General features: G+C 41.3%; 1 protein-coding gene across 1 annotated transcript in view; it reads right to left on the reverse strand.

The window, feature by feature from the left end:
- vwa5b1 (von Willebrand factor A domain containing 5B1) overlaps window positions 1-9,653 on the reverse strand; it is a 95,197-nt gene extending 85,544 nt beyond the window's left edge. The window contains exon 1 of the mRNA XM_017707854.2: window positions 9,248-9,653. The gene's annotated coding sequence lies outside the window, so the exon portion shown is untranslated. The remainder of the gene's footprint in view (window positions 1-9,247) is intronic.
- Between the last annotated feature and the right edge of the window lie 5,782 nt (window positions 9,654-15,435).

Below are 15,435 nucleotides of genomic sequence, written 5' to 3' on the forward strand. Positions count from 1 at the left end.
TAAGAAATGAAGACAAAAATGCGCCGATCTTTGAAAAAGTTACTTTGCCTACTTTGAAGGCAGTGCTGTGTGGGTGAGTGTAGCAGGAGAAATCAAGTCGAAGTCTGAAAACAAGTCTCCACTCCAGCCCGGTCTACAGCTTTCTCAGTCACGTCAGAAACAGCAAAGGAAAACAAGCAAAAAAACTCAGAGGATTCTAAAACTATAGTTAAAAAAATGATTTAAAAATACAGAGAAAACAGGATGCCTAATAACTGCGCAGGTCCTGGTAGACCACCAAAACTGTCCTCATCAGATAAACAGTACTAAATACGTTTGTAATGGTAAAAACAGTTTGAGTTTGTCCTTTAACCCATTGTTTCCAGTTTCCAATTGTCTTTACCACACAAGAGAAGACAGATTCAGTGTCAGACTCACAGTTGGTTTCCAAGAAATCCAAAAAGAGTGTTTGAAGCAAAATGTCGCCGGAAATTAAATATGCAGTGGTAGCATGAAGTCCGTAAATATCGCATTAATAACTGTTAGGCAATCCCAGGGTAGAGCAGGTTGTTTTGGCTAACAGGCCCCAATGGCATAGCCTTACAACAAGCAGAACTGAGGTACGCCTACCGAGTACCAACTGAGTACCAACTGAGGTCAATGACGGTATTGCCGCTGTGCCTTCCTCCCCGTCACGCATCTCATTCACAGGTTTATAGGGTAACACCCATCACCTATAGAGGGTGCACACTCACAAAGCCAACAAAAAAGACAATTATGAACAAAACATCAAAATACTTAACTGTGGCTCATACAACGTTCATCTTTGAGAGAGAGGAGAAAATCAACCTCCACTCTTACTTTAGGCCATAAAAAATCCCCAGGTGTTTCTGTCTATCCTTCCACTATGAGAAGACAACTCAACACTTTGGGTCTGAAAGGATGTGTAGCTGTCAAGAAGCTCTTACTGAGAAAAGAAGGATATTTATAAATCAGACAAAGAAGCTGCTGGTGAGAACAATGGACTGTCCAAGGTCAAAGGGTGGAAACACTAAATACTGAAAAATGTGATGAGTACTTGCTAATTTTCACTGAAAAATAAATAACTTAATGGTTTACTGTCTTGCATTTATGTATATACAACAATATTAATTCTAACAAATTCTAAATATTTGAGCTACAGTGTATACGAGACATTTTAGCCCAGATATAGCAGTGAGGCAATGTCTTTTTAAATCTTATTTAATTTTATATAGTCCCAAGAGTTTATCCAAGGCTGTAACTAGAGCACCATTGCTTTCCTAAAGGTAGATCCAGACATCTAGTCAAACCTGACTTTTTGCATGCATCTGATGCATATCTAGTCTTTTTATTCCCAATCAAAACAGCACTCACAATCATGTCTAATCAGAATTATCCCAATTGGACCACATCCACCTCAGCCATATGGAGAATGGGGTCAAATGTCTTAAATATGGCTCTTCAATAAGTAAGATGGTTCTATTTATAACCCTAACTGCTCAAAAAACAGTTTCATGCTTTAATGGTTCTTTGTATGGGTTGTATATAGAACCAACATGGTTGTTGTATTGTTACAAGCTTGACAATGTAACAATAGCAGAACCCTTTTAGGTGCTATATAGAACCATTCCCAAAAAGATGCTTTGTAGAACCATATACAACAAATTCTCCATCAATCAGAAGAACCATTTCACCATGTAAAGAACCCTTTAAGCATGCAAGTGGTTCTTTGAGTGGTTCTATATAGAATCATTTTCTTTACCAAGGAACACTTGACGAACCATCTTTTTTAAAGAGTGTACCTGATCAGCCAAGAAACGTTTGATTTGGCAGAAAATCGCAGCCGTCTGCACACCTAAATCATCTCACTGTGGCCTCAACCTCTTCAGTAATCTCATTATTTGTTAGCTTCCATTATTTGTTAGCTAAATTAGCCTCATAGCTCCAGTACAAAACGAAAAAAGCAAACTTCAGACACCAAACATATTAGCTGACGAACAACGATGAGTATTTCGCCCTGCTGTCTAATGTTCTATTGTTAAAGCTGAGACGAGACGAGACGAGACGAGGCCGACCCACACTTCATTCATGTTCAGCCTTTCCTATTTTCTTGTTCTCCAGTCATGCATCACTCATAACCGTTCTCTGATGTGAAATTCAGAACCCCACAGGCTTGCTGGGAGATTTCTGGCACACAATGTCGACTCCACTTGCCCATTGCAACCTTCTAAGAAAGCCATCAAGGTGAATCAGATTTTCCTGCGCATCAAAGGAGCCATATGGTACAGGCAGATAGAATGAAGCAGTCGGGTGTCACTACAGTTAAAGTCCACTTTTTGCATCACTGTTACATGGTGACCCATTTCCATGGTCAGAAAAATAGGCAGATCTCAGCCAAAGTACAGTTCCAGCTAAAGGTTTGGACACATGTACGTATGAAAGGTTTTCCTCATTTTCACTATTTTTTACATTTTACAATAATAGTGGACAGCAGAACCGTAACTGTTAAATTGTAAGACACCCCCCCACCCCACCCCCCACCCCCCCGATTCATCTATGCTAAATCTTGGCATCTTCTCTTTTTTTTACTTTTCAAATGGTTCCACATACTCTGACACCATTGTTGGTTGTGAAGACTATTTGTTGGGGGGGTATTTCAAAAAGAATTCAAAGAGCCCATGTCTTTTTTTTCCTTTATTATGATTATTTTTGCACTTACGACATTTGTTCATGCACCAAAAACAGCCATAATTCATTTTTACACGACTGTTTCCAATCTCTGTTAGACTGATGTATGTTTTGATTGGCTGTCCTATATTGTGCCTTATAATGTCAACACTCCTTATAACGTCAACGTAAATTGGCAGGACTAAACTGCTGCAAGCTGAACAGATATACAGATGTGGTCAAAATTGCTGGTACCCTTACACCGGAAAAGAAGAGCACACAATTTTCTTTGAAAAAGCTTGAAACTGACTAACGTAATTGGAATGCACTATTGTTTATTCCATATTTAACAGAAAACAGATTATGCAACAAAATATCTTATTAATATTTGTAATATAATTACATAATATTATATAATATTTTAAATAATAAAACAATGAGAATGGCATGGATGAAAACGATGGCACCCTCAGGCTAATGTTTTTTGCATAACCTTGTGTAATCACTGCAAATAAGACATTTCTGTAGCTCTCAGTGAGACATCTGCACTAGTTTGGTCCACTCTTCCTAAGCTAACTGCTCCAGCTGTCTCAGGTTTCAAGGGCACCTTCTCCAGACTGCATGTTTCAGCTCTTTCCATAGATGTTCAATAGGATTCAGATCAGGGTTCATAGAAAGCCACGTCAGAATAGTCCAGTGTTTTGTTCTTATGAACTCTTGGGTGTTTTTAGGTGTGTGTTTAGGATCATTGTCACACTGGAGTTACCAGCAACCTTGACAGAGTTTTCTGACACTGGGCAGTACGTTTTGCTTCCGATAGTCTTGAGATTTCATTGCACAAATTCAAGGCACCCCATGCCAGATGCAGCAAAGCAGCCCCAAAACATGACTGAGGTCTTTTCTTTGAAAACTTATTTTCGTCTATGAGCATAGAGCTGATGTGACTTGTCAAAAAGCTCCAGTTTTGACCCAACTGTCCAAAGGGCATCTGCCCAGAAGCATTGTGGCTCATCAATATGCATTTTAACAAATTCCAGTCTGTCTTTTTTGTGTTTTTCTTTCAACAATGGAGTTCTCCTGGGTTTTCTTCCATGGAGCCCACTGTCATTTAAAAACCAACAGACATTAGGCACTGGTGTACCTTGACCTTGGAGTTCAACTTGTGTCTTTTCTTTGGCTCTTTGTCTACTATTCACACTATTCTGTTCGATCTGGGGTCAATTTTTGCCTTGTGGCCATGTCCCGGGAGGTTGGCTACAGTCCCATGGACCTTAAACTACTTAATAGTATTTCTAACTGTAGTCAAAAGGGCATCAAGCTGTTTGGACAATCTTATAACCTTCAACATGCTTGTATATATATTTTATTGATCTCCTCAGACAACTGTCTCCTTTGCTTTCACTGGTCCATGTTTAGTGTGGTGCACACAATGACACCAAGTAACAGAGTGACCACTTTTCTCCATTTAAACAGACTGGATGACTGATTATGAGATTGAAGACATGTGATACTAAATAACACAAACAGTATGTTTGAAATATCACTGTAATCCTCTGTAGAGGACACTCAGAACAATCAACAAAACATGTCATTTGACCAGAGGTGGGTGCCAAAACTTTTGCACACGACTAGCCAAAGTTATGGGAAGGATCTTTGTAAGCTGGTAACTTTGACCATGTGTGTCCAGACCTTCCACAGGTTCCACAGCTCTGTGAATACATGAAACTTGGCAACAACATCTTGTGAAAGTGAACGGAACGACTTCATGTTGAGCGCATGGAGAACGAATGGGAGCCCCTAATAGCCTTCCTCCTCTATCTCTGCACTTCCTGTGAAGATGGCCTTTGGACTTGATTATACGCAGCAAGGATTTACAGCTAATCACTGTCCCAGAACGAGGAAAGACATTACAGCTCAGGATTAAACATCACTTTGAGCAGAGCAACAACAGGACCATTCATCCAGCAGAGCCATCCATAACTCAGTGGCAGGAGCATTCTGCTGTATTGTGACAATGAGAGTGGACAGACACAGTGCATTAACCCTGTTCCTAGTCAGCCCTTGCCAAGACTGCCATCATGTGTCAGAATGAGTGGAGGCTAACTTATTTATCAGGGTGAGTGCGGTGGACGAGGACGGAGGGAGTGGACAAAAAAAACCCTAAATGGTCCCACACGTCTCAACCTATAAATTCAAGCTGGTAAAAGGATGAATAGACCCAGTACTTCAACCTCCACGCATGCAAAAGTTGGTCAAAAGATGTTTTGCTCACTTTCTTAGTGAAAATATAGGATGTTTTGGCATAAAATTAACAAAACGTGATCTGACTATACCCAAAGCAAAGCATCAGCTTAAGGGGTATAAAGCCCCCCAGCATTGGGCTGTGGAGCAATGAAACTGTCTTCTCTGAGCTCCATCCAATACCTTTGGGATGAGTTGGAAAGATCCAGAATTGATCATCCAACATCATCACCTGACCTCACTAAATGGAATCAAATCCTCAAAGCAATGTTCCAACATGTAGTGTAAAGGCTTCTGAGAAAAGTAGAAGCTGTTATTATTGAAACGTTGGATGGGTGTAGTAACCTCCTTGTCTTTCACGCTCAGCTTTTCCTTTTGTATTATCCCATCAGGCATCATTCGTTAAGATTCTGACATGAACTTCAGAGCCCCACCCACTCCACAAATTACATCATCTCTGTGATGAGATTCATTTTTAATGCTTTCCGTGTTTAAAATCCTCTCATGTATCTCAGAATCCAGAGAGAAAAAACCCCCTCACTCCCATGAGAATTAGATGACCCAATCGCCCATGAGGCCTGGAGGGAGAAGCTAATGAGGGAGGGCTAGCTGTAGCGGTCAATTTTTTGCTGTGCCTTCAAGGTAGATATGCTTGTCATTTACATATTCATATGACTGCTGTGATGTCACCCCCTGTATTTTTTAAGGCTCCATCCAAAACTGTATACTACCATACAAATACTATGTCAAAATAGCACACCACCTTTAGCAGCACGTTCAGTAGCACAGAATGTATAGTGCAGTATAGCATAATATAGTACAGCACAGCATAGCATGGTTATGTGTAATGTATGTAGTATGGCATTGTACAGTATAGTGTTTTGTTACCGAATATAGTATAGCATAATATAGTGTTGTATTATAAAGTATAGTATAGTATAGTGTTGTATAATACAGTACAGCATACTATAGTATAGTGTTGTATTATAAAGTATAGTATAGTGTTGTATAATACAGTACAGCATACTATAGTATAGTGTTGTATTATAAAGTATAGTATAGTGTTGTATAATACAGTACAGCATACTATAGTATAGTGTTGTATTTTGAAGTATTGTACAGTACAGTGGTGTATTATACAGTATAGCATACTATAGTATAGTGTTGTATAATACAGTATAGTATACTATAGTATAGACTTGTATTATAAAGTATAGTGTTTTATAATACAGTACAGCATACTATAGTATAGTGTTGTATTATACAGTATTGTATAGTATAGTGGTGTATTATACAGTATAGCATACTATAGTATAGTGTTGTATTATAAAGTATTGTATAGTATAGTGGTGTATTATACAGTATGGCATACAATAGCACAGCGTTGTATTATACAGTATATTTTGCTACAGTGTAGTGTTACATTATACAGTATAGCATAGTACATGGTTTGGATGCAGTCTTAGAGTTAAGCTGCAGATGTTGCAGCGCAAATAAAAGACATTGAAATCATCTATTCTTTTCATCTATTCATAGTCCTTTTAAATGGGAACGCCACCGTTTTTACAAAAAATTCTGCAAAATGACATTTAGTAGAACGTTGTAGAAAAAGCTCCACTCTAGAGAAACAAGGTTTTTCACAGTGGTGGTGATAGGAACCAGACATCTCAGGGGTTTAATGCTTTAATGCCTCTCTTTCCTCAAGGAAAGTTATTAAAAGAACTGGTCATTTATATGTTGCATGAGGACTAGGACACTGTCTTACTGTAGGTTCGAAAATTATTTTGGCTTAAAACATCCATTTATGGAGAGTGTTGCGAGATTTTTTGCATATTTACTGCTATTTTATCATTGTCAACATTACATCTAAAACTTAGAAGATGAGTAGGATCACTGGTCATTTTGGATAGTAAGTAAAATGACTGCTATTGCATTGTGAACACTGTGATACCTGGTTCCTATCATGACCACTGTAAAGATAATGCTACATTTCTCTACGGTGTAGCATGAATTTGTTTACACCTCAACCGTTCGCAAAGTATTGTGAAAAAAAGGGAATTCTCCTTTAAGAGGAAAACAAACAAAGGATCAACCTCATAATAAGTCATTTTAATCACATTAATGATATCATATTAATTAAAACGTCTATAATTGCTGCAGGAGCACCATTTTATAATATTCAGTGAATCCATACACTGCGGAGCACAGCTTAGCATAGCACTGCTTAGCAGACTGGAGCACAGAACACATCACAGTGAGAGCACTAATAAACATCAAAATCAAGTTCATTTTACGTTTATAATCAACATCATTTACTGAATTTATCACTTCAGATCAGCTGACTAGCTTCTCACAAACTCCAGTGTTTTCAAGCTAAAAGAAATTAGGTGAATAAACTTGGCTAGTAACATTAGCTGAGGTAAGTTAAGTGATACTTTTTTAATCCCACAAACGGGGAAATTCCACCTCTGCATTTAACCCACCCGTGAAGTGAAACACCACATACACACACACACTAGGGGGCAGTGCGCACACTTGCCTGGAGCGGTGGAGCAATTGGGGGTTAGGTGTCTTGCTCAAGGACACCTCAATCATGGACTGTCGGCACTGGGGATCGAACCAGCCACCTTCGTCACAGGGCCAGTTCCCTAACCTCCAGCCCACGACTGCCCCTAACTGCCCTAGGTAACAGAGCACTAGCGTTTTTACATTAATTGCCTTTCTTGTAGGAAATTTCTAGGCATGTCACGCACTGGCATGTTTTGTAGTCGTGTTCTGGCTTTGATTTAAGGCAGTAATAGTAAAATGCTGAGTGGTACTTGCTAACTAGCGGCTCACAACAGTGCCCAACGTCAGTGGCGGCTAATAACATTATCTGAGGTAACAAACCATCAGCACTTGTCTGCTCATCTTAAAGATTTTAGGGTGGCTTTCTTTCTTGGTGTAAAGTCCAGCCACCAGCAATTTCCAGGATCTGATTCTGGGTTTTATTTAAGGCAGTAAGAGTAAAATGCTGAGCAGCGGTCAGAACAACTGAACAATGAGTGCATTTAAATGCACCTATTCATACAGTAACTATCAGCTTTTGGCAGTTATATGCTTATTCAAGTGGTCATGTAAATAGTATTCTGATGAGATTGAGGCTATAAATATGATTCGAAAATCCAGGTTTCTCAGCGTATGAAGACCCTTACTCTGATTTCTTTCGGATTTCTCACTCTGCACATGTCCATAAACAAACATTCTCATGGAAAAAGCAGCAGAGTTTAACAAAATGAACGACTAGAATATTTTTATCCTCTAGATGATGAAGATTCATATGTGCTGCTAAAGTGAGTTGATGTTTTTGAAAAAAGTGACAGCATGACGATGAGATTTACTTTATGTTTACATCACATCTTATTCTGGGAGTTTTTCAGCCGGTTGCAAAGCAGAAATCCAATTACTGCCTGACTCAGGTAGACCAGGAGTTTTACCATTATCTGATTACCCAGGCGCATGTAAACACGCTGAATGGGTTACTGACGAAATCTGATTATTAAGCACACTGTTGGAAGTCACTGGTTAGCGATGCAGTGTGTGTAGTTTCATCAGTGGTTCTGAATGTTTGGACCCTGTGGTGAGTCCGGTTGGTGCTCTCCTTTGGACAAGTTTAATTAAGGCTAATGCAAAGATTTTCCACCTCATTTTAAAGGATACAAACAAAATTTTCATTGCACTCTTCTTGGAATCCCCTGTTTGAACATGGCCATGGACAAAAAGGCTGCTTAGATTAGCCCTCAAATAGAGAAGGAGTTGGACAATTCAGTGAATTTCCTTTTTCGATTTGCATAATACCACTTTTAAAAGTATCAGCATTTATGAGTACATATCAGCATAGGCAGCCTTTGGTATTCCTCAGTATCAGATTGTGAAGACAGTCAGCGGTATTGCCCGTTCTTGCTCATCACAGCAGTCTGGATTGGAATCATTACAGAGCGTCAGAAATAAACACCCCCGCTGCCTGCTTCCATTCATGCTGGGAGACGGGCAACACCGCAGGAGGCGTCATGGACACGGCAGCCACCTGTTGATACATGCAGCTCTGCTGCTGTTGTATACACATCACCACCCGGATACTTCGGATCAATCCTGCTGTGGTTTGCATGTGCAAGAATGTGCAAGAATCATGTTGATTTCTGACAGACATTGGTGGGCATTTTGAAATCCGTGCATGCTCTACCTGCCCACTTCTCCACACTTTTCCCACCATAGAGCCAAAAGACAAACAAGGACAGACAACTGTAGCTCAGAATAATAAGCACAGACTTTGGAAAAACCTGAAAAGCAATGGTCTTACCTTACATTTGGGTCAGTTAAGCTGTTGCTGATCACTTCTCTCCTAATACTCAGCATAAAAAGCAGCACTTCTCTCTCTTTCTCTCTCTGTATACCTCTCTCTCAGCGCTGTCCGTGTGAATGGCGTAGAGGAAACATCAGCTTGTCACAGGTGGCTGAAACTCTAAATTGAAGCACTCTAGCGCTTGCTGATGGACAAAACATCGGAGAGGGAGAGAAGGAGGGAGGGAGGGAAGGAGGGAGGGAGGGAGAGTGTGTGTGCGAGTGAGAAAGCAGCAGCTGCAGGCTAACACTAATGCAGTCAGTCGGCACAGCAACATGTGGTTATAAAAAGTAGCTCAGTCTGGTGCTGATGCTGCTGCTGATGCTGCTATGGCTGGAGTTGGGGGCATGATGGTGGGAGGAGACAGGGATGAGCGTCCGTCCATCCGTCCATCCATCCACGACTCCTCCAGCCCACCCCCAATCCTCCTCTCCACCACCACCACTACTTCCCTCCTCCTCCAACCCCTCCACCCCTCCCCTAACCTCAATCAGTGACGATGGTGCCTATTCATGTGTGCTTTTTGATAGCCATTCAGGACGTGTGTGGTGGAGGGGGGGGGGATGGGGGCATTGGGGGGCTCTAAATGAAATGCAGCAGCATGCATGGAGAAAGAAAGAGGGCGATGAGCGCTGATAGAGGAAAACATAAACATAAAGCATGCCTGGATTTGGCCTCCAAAGACAACCTATCTTTAATCTGATCTCTCTCGCCCTCTCTCTCTCTCTCTCTCTCTCTCTCTCTCACTGATTGCTGAGCCCCAAATGTCCACTTTCATGATTTTCATGTGGTGGTTTTCTTCCCCTCTCTCTTTCTCTTTCTTCCTTTCCTCCCTTTTCGCCTCTTCCCCTTCTCTCTCTCTCTGTCTGTCACACTCACATACCTTTTATTTTTCTCTCTCCCTCTCTTCGTTTCCTTTCTTCCCTCTCTCTCACTTCTTTCTACTTTCGCTCTCCATCTTCTCTGTCTTTCTCTCTATTTCTCTCCCTCCTTTCCAAGCTATCTTCCTTTTGTCTCTCCATCCTTTTCTTTCTCACTCCATTTCCCTCTCTATCCCCCTCTTCTCTTACTTCCTTTCCTCTCGCTCTCCATTTCCTTCTTTTTCTCTCTCACTTTCTCTCTCTCACACTGACTCCCTCTCTCTTTCTCTTCCTTTTCTTTTCCTATTTCCTTCTCTTTCCCTGTCTCTTCCTTCCCATTTCCCCTCCCCCTTCTCTATATCTCTGTCCATTTCCTGTCTACTTTACTAGTCTTTTGCTCTCTCTCTCTTCCCCACCTTTTTCTCTTTCTCTCCTTTCTTTCCATTTCTTTTTCTCATCTGTATCTCTCTCATTCTGTCCTTTGCTCCCTTTCTTTTTCTCTCATTTCTCTACCTCTCTTTCTGTCTCCCTCCCTTCCTCTCTTTCATCACAAATTCTTTCTCTTCCACCTCTTCTCTTTCTCTCACTCTATCCATGATTTCCCTCTTTTCTCACTTGTACTCTCCCAACCCTCTATTTGTCTCTCATTATTTCCTTCCTTTCTTTTTCTGTCCTTTTCCCTGTCTCTCTCTGTCTCATTCTTTCTCCCTTTTTCCTCCCCTCTTGCTTCCTCTTCCTTCCTTTTTTCTCTTGCTCTCATCCTCCCCTTTTCTGTCACTCCTCATTTCCCTCTCTTTTCTCACTCTTTTGCTCTCTCTTACCCTCTTTCTATTTCTTGCTCTTTTTATTCCCTTTTATTCCTTTCTTTCTTCCGTTTCTCTCTTTTTTCTACTTTCGGTCTTACTCCCTTTCTTTCTCTCTATTTCCCTCTCTTTTCTCAATCTAATGTTTTTTTTCTCTCTACCTTTTTTCTCTAATTGCCCTCTCCTTCTCTCAGTTGCCCTCTCTTTTTGTTCCCTTTCTGACTCTCTGTCCCTCCTTTTCTCTCTCTCTCTCTCATTTCTAGCTATTTCTCCCTCCCTTCCTCTCTGTTTCTTTTTTATCTCTCTCTGTCATTTTCTCGCCCTTCTTCTCTTCCCTTTCTCTCTCACTCGTTCCCCCTTGTCTCTATCTTTTTCTCTCTCTCTCTCTTTTTAATTCCCGTTCCCTCACATTCTCTCTTTCTCCCACCCCCTCTTTCCCTTTCTTCCCTTTCTCTATCTTCGCCCTTTTCTGTCTCCCCTTCTATTTCTCTCTCTTCCTTCCACCCTTTCTCTGCCTTTCTTCTTCCCCCTTCTCTCCCTCTCTCTCTCTCTCCCTGCCACCCTTTCTCTGCCTCTCTTCTTCCCCCTTCTCTCCCTCTCTCTCTCTCCCTGCCACCCTTTCTCTGCCTCTTCTTCCCCCTTCTCTCTCTCTCTATCTCTCCCTGCCACCCTTTCTTTGCCTCTCTTCTTCCCCCTTCTCTCTCTCTCTCTCTCTCTCTCTCTCTCTCTCTCTCTCTTCCTGCCACCCTTTCTCTGCCTCTTCTTCCCCCTTCTCTCTCTCTCTCTCTCTCTCTCTTCCTGCCACCCTTTCTTTTCCTCTCTTCTTCCCCCTTCTCTCTCTCTCTCCCTGCCACCCTTTCTTTTCCTCTCTTCTTCCCCCTTGTCTCTCTCTCTCTCTCTGCCACCCTTTCTCTGCCTCTCTCTTCTTCCTCTTCTCTCTCTCTCTCTTTCTCTCTCTCCCTGCCAGCCTTTCTCTGTCTCTCTCTCTGTCCCCCCGTCTCTCTTTCTATCTGCATTTTTTGCGACTGTCTGATTCGTCTGTTTTTGTAGAGGGAGGTAACCATGACAATCAATATGGAGCCTCTAGAGCTTCTTAAAGACAACAGGTTGGTGTGTGTGTGTGAGTGTTTGTGTGTGTGTGTGTGTGTGTGTGTGTGTGTGTGTGTGTGTGTGTGTGTGGTAGGAGGTTTGGCTTATCTCAGCTTCACAATTCAATTAAATGTTTCTCTTCCTCCTCACCCCCTTTCTCTCTCTCTCTGTCTCTCAGTCTCTCTCTCAGTCTCCCTCTCTCTACTTCTACTTCTCACATCACATCTTTTTCTACAGTAACGCTTGATATCTTTGAATAACATGTATTTAGGAGTCTCACTGTGTTTTATCATCAGTGATAAATGTCTTCATCAGATGCTGAGATCATTATCAGAACGAGGACAGCAGTCCTACCTGCAGAAACGCTGCAGTGATAAAGCTGCTTTCCCTTTTCAAATTAGAGATCCTGCCTGTGACTGTGATTTGATGCAGAGCAGCACTTGTCAGTGTCCTTTTATCAGTCTCTCAGGAAGCATCTGAATCATTCAGAGGAGGCTGACTGATCAGGGCCAAAAGCACAGAACAATCTAGAACTCATAGGCTCAGAGCAGGGAGGCCTATCATTATTATTAGAGCAGTTCTACAGGAAGAGAACGTTATAATTAAGATCTGTAAGACAGCCCAGCCATGAAAAGTGAAGGTAGTGCTTAGATTTCTCACAGCCTGTGAGAAATGGGTGTAGATAGTCATTTACCAGGCAAAATTCATCTAAACTGTAACCACTGGGCATAACAACGAATGGCAAGAGGATGGGCAGTGTTCACCCAAAGCAGGTGTCTGCCCATCATATTAAATTTCCTGGAGAGACATTTCTCTCTAACTGACCATTTCAAATGTGTCACATAGATAAGGCATAGATTATTAAGTTATCAGCCCCTGGGCACAAACGTTTGGTGGGACCCTATATGGCAATTTTTCCTGGTGGTCCGGGAATTTATTATGATATCAGGTTACACGAGGGCTGTGCAGCACCACAATGGCAGCAAACTAACCACTAGGCACATCACCGCTATAAGCTCATATATGTTTTCATTATTATTATTGTTATTATTAATAATAATAATAATAACAATAATAATATCATCATCATCCATCCATCCATCCATCCATCCATTTTTTAAGCCGCTTCTCCTTCAGGGTCGCAGGGGGGGATGCTGGAGCCTATCCCAGCGGTCATCGGGTGGAAGGCAGGATACACCCTGGACAGGTCGCCAATCCATCACAGGGCAGACAGACAGACACAGACAGTCACTCACACCCAGGGGCAATGTAACATGTCCAATTGGCCTGACTGCATGTCTTTGGACTGTGGGAGGAAACCGGAGAACCCGGAGGAAACCCACACAGTCACAGGGAGAACATGCAAACTCCACACAGAGAGTCACCCGGCAGGGGGAATGGAACCCAGGCCCTCCTCGCTGTGGGGCGGCACAGTGGCGCGGTGGGTAGCGCACAATAATAATATCATCATCATCATCATCATTATTATTAGTAGTAGTAGTAGTATCATTATTATTAATATTTATTTATTTATTCATTTCTTTTTGTTTTTCAGTGTTCCGACCAAGCTGGATAGTCAGAGCTTGTGGTATGCAAAACTAAAATCAGGTTATCTAAATTGTTCTAGAAAACTAAACTCCTCAATGAAATAGTTCAGTTAAGTATAAGAGCTTAATGTGGAATCAAATTGTTTATTGAAAAGCAATGCGTTTAAAACATTAACCCAACAACCAGTGTAACACTCCCTTATGAAGCTTGTGGTCACTCTGAACATGCACATTTACCCCAGTGAAGGCATCAGCTAAATTCGGTCAGCTGAGAGACGCACATAACAAAAGAAGCAGCCAAATTAAAAACCAAAGCCATCGAGCGAGCTAAAGCATACTGCCAGAGCAGGCATCGAAAATGACTATTTTTCAGCAGTAATGCCAACATATCAGAGCTCAATAGCAGTAATGCCAGCCAATCAGCACTCAGTAGCAGTAATGCTAACCAATCAGCACTCAGTAGCAGTAATGCGAACCAATCAGCACTCAGTAGCAGTAATACTAATCAATCAGCACTCAGTAGCAGTAATGCCAACCAATCAGCACTCAGTAGCAGTAATGCTAACCAATCAGCACTCAGTAGCAGTAATGCCAACCAATCAGCACTCAATCGCAGTAGTGCCAGCATCTACCGCTCAAAACCTGTTTGCTGTAGAGAAAAAAAACAGTGGTGGACAGTAACTAAGTAAATGTAATTCATTACTGTACTTAAGTACTTTTTTGTGTACGTGTACTTTACTGAAGTTTTTTCCATTATGGATGACTTTTTACTTTCATTCCACTACATTTCAAAGTCAAATATTTTACTTTTTACTCCACTACATTATGCAAAACCTGTTGTTCCTTTTGTTTTATGTGTGTATAAAAACGTAACATGTCAAAACAAAAGCGCGAAGCAAGTGCACCAATCAGGGCACAGCGGTCACTTTGTTTTCACCTTGTTTTGACCTGTTGGACATACCGACCCAGCGGGACTCTGACCTAACTTTGCGTAAATACACCACAAAATAGAAATATGTACACATATGCACATATGACGCGTCTTTTTTCTGAATTTATACAAACACCATTTCATTTTATAGTAAATTTGTTTTTTGCTAGTTTACATTTATGAGACTTACAGATGAAATACAGTAAAGGAAACTCATCTGTGATCCTGAGTTTAAAGCAGGTTTTTATTAAACTTAAACTTGTAACTAAGTTGTAAATAAATCTTTAACTGAAACTTGGCTTGTGTGTAAAAGTGATTTCAGAGCCACTCAGTTCTCCCTGATGGAAACTGTTTACCTTCAGTGTTTTGTGCTTATGATCATTTTAATAGACGTCAGCGTCACTAATTAATGACGTTCTATTAAAAGACTGGTTTACCAAGAGAGACGCTGGAGGATTTTCACCTGAAATGAGTTCATGAAGTGAGTCTAGTACTTTTACTTTTGATACTTAAGTACATTTGTATGTAAGCAAATACTTTTGTACTTTTCCTCAAGTGGAGGTCAAAAGGGAGGAACTTCTACTTTTACTGGAGTAATATTTTACCTTGGGTGTCTCGACTTTAACTCAGGTACAGGATTTGTGGACTACATCCACCACTGAAAAATACAGACAGGTTTTCTTTACTCGATCAGTGAAATGAATCCATCTGCTTTCCAAAGGTCCTGGTCAAACGGTTAGAAGCTATTTTAACTTCAGCTCCATTCATCCCTCCTTCAGCTCCATTCATCCCCCCCTTCAGCTCCATTCATCCCTCGTTATGCTCCATTCATCCCCCTTTCACTGAGGACTCGCTCTCCTGCGTCACAGGAGGCAGAGGACGTGGCCTGACTCCCTCTAAACTGACTCTTCCCAAT

This window comes from Pygocentrus nattereri, chromosome 9 (genome assembly GCF_015220715.1).
Source record: "Pygocentrus nattereri isolate fPygNat1 chromosome 9, fPygNat1.pri, whole genome shotgun sequence".
Lineage (NCBI taxonomy): Eukaryota > Metazoa > Chordata > Actinopteri > Characiformes > Serrasalmidae > Pygocentrus > Pygocentrus nattereri.